This window comes from Ammodytes marinus, assembly GCF_949987685.1.
Source record: "Ammodytes marinus genome assembly, chromosome: 7".
Taxonomy (NCBI): Eukaryota; Metazoa; Chordata; class Actinopteri; order Uranoscopiformes; family Ammodytidae; genus Ammodytes; species Ammodytes marinus.
Window position 1 is genome coordinate 20160409 of NC_137211.1, and position 12179 is coordinate 20172587.

Sequence of the window (12179 nt, forward strand, 5' to 3'; positions counted from 1 at the left end):
GTCATATTAGCACCTACACAGCTACACAGTTCAAAGGACATAACACAACAATGGCTTAAGTTTAACACGGTAATAACAGAAGCTTAATGCAGTCATCTGTAAATCTGGTCCTTTTCATTGCACTACTCTTATGCAGAACGGGGGCCGACAGACTTGTGAATGCTCATCATAAAGCTTTATTTTAGTAAGCTCTCCTTTGATGCTGGAGGATTCCACAATCAAACATAATCACTGCTCCCACTGGCCATATCAACCCTCTTGCTCTCAACCAGGCACAGTGGGCTCAGAAAACCTAAGACTATAATCTTTTGAATGATGGGGGCCAAGAGGACAAACATGAAATAAGCTGTAAACTAAATATTGAACACCGAAACCCATGTTATTAAATCTGACGGCAAAAGGAGACACCATTGCATTTAGAGAAATCCCCATAAGTTGTCTTCTTTGTTGAACGGTTTCATATGTGCGATTACATTTTGCAGTGAGACAGAGGCAAGTCAGCATCAGTGACAGTATCAAAAGATATCCAGTAGTCACGTGGTTCGTCAGATTATACTATTGAAGAACAGTATAAAACAGCAGTGGTGGACGAAGTATTCAGCTCTTTTAGCCATGTAAAAATAGCAATACCACGTTAAACACTAAAATAAAAATCCTGCATTCAAAATTTTACTTGAGTAAAATAAAAATAACAAGTACAAGCATAAAGTGATACTAAAATTGCCAACAATAATAAATACTCATTATGCAGAATGGCTAATTAAGTGATGTAGCCTATGCATTGATATGTACTGTACATCACTTTAATGTTGCAGCTGTTAAAGGTAAATCAAATGATCCCTTTATAAAGGCTACTGCATGGTAGTTTGAACAAAACCAGAGTTTTAAAATGTTGCACCTTTTATGTGTTCTTCTTTTTAGGTGGCGCGGTAGCAAGACAGAAGCTCCATGTCATCAGCACAAGCTCGTCCCCGTGTACAGCAGTCAACTTAACTAACACTGGGACACTGAGGACAGATAGTGCAAAGAACAATACAGATTGAATTTGATAACTCCAGCCTGAGCTGTACACTGCAAGAACTCATTATTCTTAATTTATTTTGGCCTGAACACAATTTTGGTTGGGGTTAATCCCATGGAGTGGTCAGGCTATTAGCATTTGATTTAAGATAAAAAGAAATTACGCATCAGTTTCAGTCCAAACAGGCAACAACTGCAAAGGTCACTATCACTGTTTCAGCGCTTGATACGCCGAGCACATATTGATACACCCAATCAAAGTTTGGATGGGCAATGCTGTTGGACACCTTAAAAGAGTTTTTCGTGGATTTTGCAGCAGGCGGAAAGTGAATCCAGTCAGTGGCTTTTGACTCCCCCTCTGCAGATCAAAGCGGAAAAAGCACAAATACTGAGAAATTTATGATTGTGTAGCATTTGTAGACAATGCTGTCCTGTAGACTTACTCTGAGCTACTGTAAAGAGGTCAGATCCCTTTGGACTGCTTCTCACAACAAAGAAGGCACTCTATCCAACACGCCTGCACACTCAGACACAAGCTGAAGCTGCTTTTTCGGTTGGACAGGCCGCCACCTGCAAGGCTGCGATGGCATGCACAGGAGCATGAAGCGCTGATGCAAAACAAGCTCTGTTTGAAATGCTAATTATGGGAAGCAAGGGGAGCGAGAGACGAGGAGCTTCTTCGCTGTTGAGAGTATTTACATCATGCTTTTGTTTGTCTCTCTAAACTGAGTGCTCCTGCGGAAGGAACTCCGCACCTAGTAATGATGGGAAACATTGGAGATTGTCTGCCTTGAAGCGAATCGTGGCAGAACAGAATGTTTACCGTTATTACCACTTCATCAGTTGTCCTCTTTATACGAATAATATTCCTCCTGGACCTACCCTGATTGCCTCTCTTTTATCTCTTGAGTTCAGTAAGACACTTTGCATTTTCTACCGTTGCAGTGAAGAGACATTTTTTAGTAATACAAAGACAGCGGTGGGAAATCATCCCATCTGAGGCATCTGACTAGTATGAATGCCACATGCTGTGCTATTTGAAAGCAGCTGAATTTTAAGTGGTTTGCTCAACATTTGCTTAACACTATTCTGCATTATGATATTTATTTATTTTTTTGGTAATGACAAGACTGTTCACAAACTTGTCACAGCAATTTATGCATGGGCAAACAGTTATAATTATGATTTAATGTGGTAAAATGGTAAAATCATGCAATTGTCACACAATGCTAATAATGATAATGATATTGAAAGTTTGGGTATTTAAGAAAACCCTTTCCTTCAAATCAACTATGTCATTTAATTCTTAAGTGATGTTTGGTGGTGATGATTACTGAAAATTGCTTTGCAGTTTCACTGAAAGCTCATCACATCATATGTGTCATATTACTGTAGACTACTTTTATAAATAAGAAACTTTTGATGCGGCTGTCATCAGTATTACAGACATGATCGGACAAGATCTGTTCAAAAAAGCAGGAATGTGATGGTTAAACATTACATTACATTATACTGTTTTGAAAATAAATGTTACAGTGACCTGCACTTGAGCCACTGTTCTTCTTATTCTTGATCAATTGAACCAGATTAATCTCTCCACAAATCACACACCCTTTTACCAGTTTGAACCATTTTAAAGGAATAGCGCCAAACATTCTCTGGTTCATGCATCACAGACTTTCTTTGTCTTATCAATACATACATCTGAAGGATTCATTCTGTAGACTTTACCTTTGGCTTCGGAAAAAATATGATGGGTATTTGTATTATTCTCTCTGACAATCTTTAGTCCAAACGATTATTTGCGAAAAATGATTGGCAGATTTTCTGATAACAAGAATAATCGCAAGTTGCAGCCCTAAAGTTTTTGTCAGTTCCTTTAGCCAGCAAAGGTTTGAGTATTTTCAACCCATTTATTCATGCAAATGGTTATAGTATATTGCTGAAGATGCTTTCCCACTTACAGTAAGTTTACACAGAGGAGTTAGATTCAACATTTTATTGCAAGTTAAACTCAGGAGCTGGTCGGGTGCTGTAGAAGTCCCACAGTAGTCTTATCCCCTAATCTTGCTCATTGAACCATTCTCCATTTTGTATTTATATATTCATATTATAAAGAAATGCAAAGCTCATTGATGTTAAAGGTCCCAAGATTCCCCTGCCTAAAAAATCTGAGTAGATCTGGACAAGAAAGATTTGGAAAGTCATGGAGCTGCATTTTCTCACAGAATACAGACGCTTCAAAAAAGAAAAAAGAAATCCACTGGGAGTTGAACTGAATACGGTGATGAGTGACTCTGATACTATTGCTATCGTTACACTCCCTTCTTTGTTAACCTTTTTCTCCAAAATATCAAGATTTAACCTTTTTATTTCTGTATACAGTATACTGCCATGGTTGCATACTGTCTGTAACACAATGTGATGCCACCTTCATGGCCACATTTAGTCAAATAAGAGACTTGTTTTTCACACTCAACAAGAAATAATGTTTCTGAATAAATGTGAGGAAATATGGTATAATCGTTGTCAACAATGTCGTCACACAAGCCCAAGTTGGAACCTCTATTCTTAGAATAACATCAAAACTCACAACTTTATTATTCAGATTCATTTTTCAAAGGAGCTGGTGTGACATTCGTTAGGTGACTTTCAGATGTGTCTTGCATAAAGTCATGGTTCTTCAAGGTGATGCTTGATTACCTTTTATCTTGAAAATAACCTTGAGCCCATTCAGTCATGAAAGCTGTATCTCTGTTATTCGGTACAAAATTGAGTAGGAACCCCTCTGAGCACCTGTCAGAAGAATACATGGCTTTAAAAAACTAAAATCATATCCCAAATTTGACAGGAAAGCAGCCACACCAAGGTGATTAAAGGAGGACTTCAAGCTTAGCTGGCACACATTGCACATAACATTGCTCTAAACATAAGGCAAAACATTTTAGAAAACAACAGAAGATTGAAAAAGAAATTGTAATTTTATCCACTAAAGGAGATAGAAATAACCCAAATTTGGAGATATACTGAAAGGTTTTCTGAACATTTCAGTAGACTCAACACTCATAATCCAAACCCCATCACAAATGTCAAACTTCTGACAGCCTATTTAATATCAGTTTGCAGGTGACATGTGCCAGGGAAGCTTCTCTCTCTTGTGACGTGTCTATTGGGAACAGTAGTTCATGTTCACTAATAGAAAATAAACTGCCCTGAGGCTCATGGAAAAACATAATGAAAATGCTGTTCTATCCCCCCTTTAACAACTTTTTCCTCATCTGGAATTGACACTTGTAATAAAAAATGTAAACACAATTCTCCTTGACTCTCTCTCTCTTTGTGTGTGTGTGTTTGAACTAAATTAGCCTTCTTTTCCTGCAGGCAACTACTATATAGGCGACTCAGAGCAAAAGACTGAAAGTAGTTTGGTTATGGCTGAGAGGCTTCATCTATTCGCCTTGTCATTACGCATACATACTATCCAGAATAGAGATGACTTTTTTCTCTCCGCTTAATTGAAGAATCACACTTTAATGGCCAAACATTAATTGGACGATATGAATATGCTTTCAGCTGTGTGTGATGTATTCGTATGCATTCATGCCTTTTGGCTGCATTTTACATTAATGAAACAGACAGTGTTATGCATCCGTTAAAGGAGGATAGACATTGCTAACACAGAATCACTCTTATGTCTTGCAAAATGTGTAAAATCTCCTTTCTTTATTGTTGGCATTCACTCCACTAAGGTTTAACTTCTCATCTTAAATACTTTTTGATTACCTTATTTGTATATACAGTAATTGAAGGTTTTATATTTCATAATAAGCCAAAGCTTTGATTATCACATTTTCCATCTTAAAATGCCTCGAAAGCCCAACTGTCCCTTTGCAGAATCTTTCCTAGATTTTAGGGACAAATATGGACAAAGGCATGAATGTGTGGGAATAACCCAATTCTCTGAACGTTTCAACTTTCATATCATTGGCCCTCCCTAATGCTAGATTCATGCATTCAACCTTCAGTTTAGCGCAGCCTAATTCCCTAAACTATTTTTGAAGTGTTGTGTATGGGTAATGGTGATTTACTGTCAGTCCCCATTAAAGTCAAGTGTACGGGTGAGCCCAGATTGGTACGGAAGAAAATAACCTACAGCAAGACGCCACAGTGAGGGAGAAGGATTGGACACGAGTCGCTCGTTGCTCATTTCAAGTCCTTCGCTTCAACAGATGACTCTCAAATGATGTCATTCTCTGCCATGAAACAAACAAGCGAATACAAAGACGGTTCTCTTTGGTCTAAAAGTGATGAGGAACCTCACTAAAAGGACCTCTTCTGAAGTCTCCATTTTTTAACGTAAGGGTCCTTTCAGTCACTTCTAAAGGCACAAACATTTGCACTTTTTTAATGCTTGAACATTGCAAACCAAACTGCCGGCCTGGGTAAAGTTGTTTGCACTCATCATCAGCAAAACTTCAACTTATTTCCAAGTTTTTCAGAAACAGGATTTCAAGCCTTACATTCCAATACTCCCATAACAAGGGCACAGAGCCCTCTTGCTCAGCCTGGAGGCACTTACACGTCATGGTAAGTCTGCTCCACAAAGCTGAACCATTATTCCAACGCTATTTTTGCATACCTGTAGTTATTGTGTACCATATGCTGTGTTTTTCACAACAGCTCAACAAAAGGCAAGGGGGGAGCTCATCTTTAATTCAATGCAGGCTTTCTCGTGCTGAGATAAATCCTCTTCCCACTTATAAGGGGTTGAAAAAAAAGCCTTCAAGTATTCATCTCTCTATTCAGCCATTATTGAGCCTACACCTGTATCGTCTGCAATTTTTAGAGGAAGGATTCTATTATTCTATTATTGTATGTTTCTGCTAGGCATTGCGCTGATGCTCTTAGCCAGAGCAACACTGAGTTGCTAAAACCGATCCTCTTCCGCTATGCCAGCGCCCCAGCCCTCAACATATGGCCGACACACACTTTGTCACGTTCATTTCCAAACAATCACGTCACTTTCGCAGCAGGTCACACCCTATTCTAAAATTACCCCACCCGGAAACTTCACGTATTTGTTGTTTTTTGACTCCATGGCGATGTATAATTCTATAAGCAATCAGTTTTTTAGACCTCTCATTTAATTTACTGTCTCTCCTATTTGTCAACTCAAATATCTGCACAAATGTCTCTGCAAAGAGACAAAATGTCAGCCGCAGTGCCTCAGCGTCCGTCTGACATAACTTGATATCTTGATTATAAGCGGGTGCAACAGACACTGTGCCGGTGTCATTGTAAATCTGTCTGTGTTTGTTTTGTGTGATCAAGTTGTTATTCCTTTGTGAGGACCTAGCGGCATGAAAGGCCTGGTGTTCTCTGCATGAATCATTTAGATGAAAGCCTGAGGAGGAAGGAGGGGAAAGGGGGGAAAGGAGCATGAGGCACCTGATGTCATCTTTAATTAGAGTCGAGTTTAGTCCACGTTACCTTGACTTTGAAATCCCAGAATCCTGCAGGGGTAGTGGAGACAGTTCTCGGTTACAGGATGTGATGAGACTTGGTAATGTCGGTTGATTGCTTGATGCCTCAGAAAACAACCGCAAAGAGGAGTCAATGACTTTTACCTTGTTAAATGTTTTGTGTACATTGCATGATGCAGTATATGCATACATTGCAGTTTCTTGTACACGTATCCAGTGCAGATCTATAGTTATCGCAACGTCCATACAGTTCATTTTATACACCACTAATAAAGAGGCGTCTCAGGTATTGATCTTCTCTCAACAGATTATTATTGTGTGTGTGTGTGTAGTGTGGGGATTTTTTTCTTGATAAAAGGTATTCTACACCTAACACTGTATCTAAGCTGTTGATATAATTTGCACCTTGATTTTCATGGAAACACATAGGGGAGAACGGGGGAATCTGAGGCATCGGGTAGTGTGAGCCACCCCCTGTATCTAGGCAACGGAAAACATTTGTGGTCATGTGAGATATATGTTTTCAAGCCCCTCTCATTTCCCCATGGCCCTGAAAGAGAGGACCTCATGGTGCTGTGGTAAGCATGTTTTTTTCACCAAAATAGGTATTTTGCATGTAAAAGTAAATGTTCTTGCTGTCAACTTAATCAACTGTTGTGCCAAAGCAAATGTATTCATGTAGAAAAACTTCTATCATACGTGTTGATGAACTACCAACATATGAAACCATGTGATGCTGATAACTGAAGATTAGCCTGAAATGCTAAGAGAGGTAGTTTTTTCTCAAATTGTGGTGGTGGGTAGCCTGGAAATCCAGACCCTGATATCTTGAACGATAGAGGGGCTGGCCACGATCAATAGTAATTTCCAACTCAAGGGGCGGCTCCTACTCGTGCATTTCAAAAGCCACTGCACACAGTTGGATAGCACTACAACCATTCAGAGCGATGCACAAGGTGGCGTAAGCCCCGTTCGTTTAGCGAACAGCTGTTAAACTGTTAAATTAAACGTTTGCCGTTGTCGGTCGGCAAAACAGAACATTCCACTTACTTGCTAATGAAAGATTTGAGTGCCGTCTTCCAAATCGTAAAGGGTCGAGGCCAAAGCAGTCTCAAACTCACACAACATATCCGCAGCCATCTTTGATGTTTTACACGGCTTCGACGTCGCATGCACGTCACTGTCGTCATCCGGTTACGTCCTCCCCAGAGTACCATATAAAGGGCTCTGGCGCGCCCATATTAGATAGAACCAATTGAAACGTGAGCCCGGATTTCTGGTGTTCTTGAAAAAGCTTCAACGGAGAGTGTCCAGACCAACAGGCGCAGCAAATTTAATTTGCCAGGGCCTAGTGGCAGGTCTGGGAATGCCAGGCTAGGTGGTGGGGGAAAGTGAGCCAAATGCTGTGGGGGAAAGTGAGCCACTGTCTCACTTTCCCCCACCATGAGGCACAAGTTAAGTTTAGTCTTAAACATATTTTAATGTAATATTACATGACATATGTTTTATTTTAATGTCATACACATTGTAGAAAAGCCATCATGCCAAGCAAATACACCAGGAAGACGACCTGGGGCAACCACACGGAAAGAGCACCTTCTCATCTTTCCCTGTAACCTTGAGGGCTGGAATGTAGAGTAGGCCTAGTTGTAGAGTATGACAGGCTGATGTTATAATCCAGTTGGGTCTTCTACTGTGTTCTGAGTCCCAGGCTGTTCTCGCTGGTTCTGATTTTCCTATGCTTTGACCCCCAGACACTAGCTGGCTCTAAGGGTCCTGTATTCTGACCCCCAGACTGTGTTCTAATCTAACTGGTTCTATCTTTCATTTGAATCTTATTAAAACCCTTTGAATTATAATATGTTGTATTTGATTTTGTTCAGAGTTACTTTCAAGTATTTAGAACATTTGCTTTGCTTAATTGACCAAACCCCATCATTATTTTACTAGTCCGACATTAGTTCTGGAATGTGTGGCTAGCTTTCAGGATTCTTACTGTTACAATATGTGTTGTTATGGTAGTTTCAGAGTGGAAAAAGTAAGTGGATCAGTTTACCCCACAGCTGGGGTACAGTGAGCCACATTACAACTTTTTTTAAAACAATCATATTTTCATTGCCCTCTGTCTTGAAAAAATTCTGCTAATGCCCATTTCTAGGAAACATCCTGAATTAATGGGAAATGTGTCAATTTGAGTGATAAATCATTTTAGCTTGCTTAGAGGGGAGCAAATGTAAAAAGCGGCTCAGATTTCCCTGTTCTCCCCTATAGCGTCATCCGAGTGCAGAGAATGAAGCATGACCAGACTGTCTTGAGTGTTTTGAAAGAGATGTGTTGTAAGACCAAAACCCATGGGAGCCTCAATTCCCGGGACGTCCCCGATGCATCATAAAAAGGAGTCAGGGCGCATCATCATCACTTGTGTCTTATTTCTCACTGTTCTGCAGTTTGATGTGAGACATCAGAGCCTACAGCAGCGGCCCAGAGAGCCCACTCTCAAAGTCTGACAGAAAATGGGATGCTGCCTGCTGCCATCTTGCACATATTATGCCCTTTTAGCAATACCACGTTGGACAGGAAACATTATTTAAAATGCTAGTTCAAATCGTAATAGCCCGGAGCAAGTAAACCAAGACCTAAACAGCATTTTCGTGTACCCATACAGCCACATATAACAGTCACTGCCGCCTTCCACAAATAGTGCAATTTCAGTACAATGGATGATGGACAGTGCTGTAATTTGGCATCTGTGTTTAGCGCAGATGGAGCCAACAGAGAACATGTGCAAGGTCAGAAACACAGCATGGAAACACTGAATAAATGCCATTCAGATGCCGATTAATTCAATATTGATCGCTAATACAACACCACCTGGATGTACAGTACAATGTTGTCATTCTTATTACAAATAAGCATGGTTGTCTCTCCTCATTAAGGTTCTTAATTGAGCCAAATGGGACAGTCTGTGTGTTAATGAATCTGGGTGACGGCATGACAAGTCAGTTGACTATATTTGACGTGCAAATAAGATTAGCATGTGTTTTACGGAGAGCCAAAGTCTTTCCTCTCCCGGGGTCCACCACTGTTCCACTTGCAGAGAGGAGGAACAAAAAGAAGAAAAGACAAAGGCATTGATATTTTCATCTCATGAATGGGTGAAGTGGTGCGTTTGAGTGAACAGACTTGCGCTGTTTTTAAACAAAGCTGAATTTAAGTGGACAGTGGAAAGTAATGAAAGTGAAAGGTCTGGGGAAAACTTTCATTTGTCCAGAAGATAGATGGCCCTCCCCACAGCACCAGCAGTCACCCCGAGTCCCTCCTGGAATAACTCCTGAGGGGCAGCGGCTGTGAAAGCAATGGCCAGTATTCCACTGTGATAATGCATCAACGTATTGTAAATTCTGCAGCCAGTCCTGTTCCCCATTCATCTATGTGCGCAATTGTTCTTAGCTTTATATACCTGTGTATATAATGAGCGGAGCAGAGGAGTAACACCAATTAATAACCTGGGTGTCGGGCTTAACGATATATAGTAAGTCTCAATTAAGATGTTTTGGCTGATGTATTTATGAATAAAGGAATAGTTTGAAGTTTTGGGAAATACATATAGGGGAGAGTGGGGTGAGATGTGCCACTTTTGACTTAAAGTGATTTTAAAGTGAGGCGTTGACAGTAATGTCTCCAACTAAAATAATATGTACATATATTTCAGGGTGTTATGCATCTCTGGCAACAATAATTTTGGATCTAAAATAAACTGTTTAAGAAATATAGCTTTCGGAAAAGTTGTCTTGTCGCACAACTTGCCCCCGTTGTGGTGTAAGTTGTGCCACAAGAGAGAATACCATCGGGTAAATTGTACCATTAATATATATCTCATAAACTGTAATGCATTACAAATCCATTAGACAATCACTTATTTAAGGTTTATTTAAAGTAAATAAAGATTGAAGGACAATTTTCTTAAACAAGGCCTAGCAGATCTTATGGTTTTACCTGCAAAGCTCACAATGACACAGTCACCATCATCATCTTTCTGGCATTCTGAACTCTCATCAGTGGTGTCGTTAAGTGGAATGGAGATGTCAGTCTCTTCTGAGCTACTGTAGACAATCTCTTTCTTTTGGTGACCAGCGTATACAGCCATGCCAATGGCACAACTCTCAGAAATTTACTTTGCACTAGCTGCTCCGCCCTTGTAGAACCAACTGCCACCTGGGATATGCGATTCCCCCTCCATTTCTGCCTTTAAATCAAGGCTCAAACACCCATCTGTACACCCTGTTTTTTCCTCCCCATGAACTATCTAACCTCTGCACTACTATCTTTGTTTATATGTGGATGTCTGGGCTTCATGTCTTTTATTTTTGTTATTGTTATTTTACCTTCATTTTTTACCTACTGAATGAATGTTCAGCACTTTGGACAGTGCAAACTGTAATAAATGTGCTTTTATAAATACATTTTACTTACTTACTTACTTACTTACTTACTTACTTATAACTCACCTCAGGCCCTCTGGCACAAATCACCCCAACCCCAGAATTTTGGATAATAAGCATGATGCAGCAGTTTAGGGCTGACATCGTGCTAACTATATAGACACAAAGTGTAGCATACTAAAGCACAAAAACATGTGTCAAATGTTTCAAACGTGTCTATAATTGTTCAGACACAATAATCAAAAAACCTTGATCATGGAAATGTTACTTCGAAAGGCAAAAAACTGCTTTTTGAGCTTAAATGTGCTTATACTGTATCTTATTCCATGTTTCTCCCTTCTTCACAGGATGAGTAAAATGGATGGCTCTTCTTAAATATGTGGTCACATTTCCAATTTCTTCTACGGTTTTCTAGAAACAAGGGGTGGCACAACTTCCCCACTGGCACAACTCACCCCACTCTCCCCTACATACAATTAAATGTAGATGAGAGTAAGAGAAGAGGCTTGACACTACCTTCATATTTGTGTATTAGAAATGAAGCTGAAGCCAGTCAGTTTTGCATAAAGACAGAGAGCAGGAGGTTTCAGCCTTGCTCTGTCCAAATACTGTCTAAGAAAATCCACTAAACACTTCCAAAAGTCACTAATTACCATGTTGTATCTTGTTTTTTCAATTCATACAAAAAACAAAGTGTACTGGCAAGTTCACAATACAACAAGATTCCAGAAGGTCACTGGTAAACCACAGTTGGGGGTTAGCCATGTTTCTGTAATGAAACACAATATCAGTCAAATCTGAGCCAAATTATCAACAAGGGCACCCTATTATAAATTGCAACCTTTGTGACTTCACTACACTTAATATCAATTACTTTGTGAATGTGACACACTTTTAAGTAATGTAATGTTTGTCCCGAGGCTGGGTTTACGCGCCAACTGTAAATGAGATTTCCGAAGAAAATAACCCTAAAGTTACGGTTTCACTTTGTTTCCTTATCGTACGGCTAATTACCCCCTCTAAAACCACAGCTTGGCATTTTTACGCTTGTTTTTTTAATTTTTTTTTAATTTTTTTTATACAAATGAGATACAAGGTGTTAATTAGGAAGTTTTAAAGGTGCTGGTTGGCAGATTTTGTTACTTTTGGAAAGAGAAACAATCCTTTAAATCGTCCCACAGTGGGGAAATAAAAACTTCATTCTTTGTTGTTATATTGAAACACACACACACAC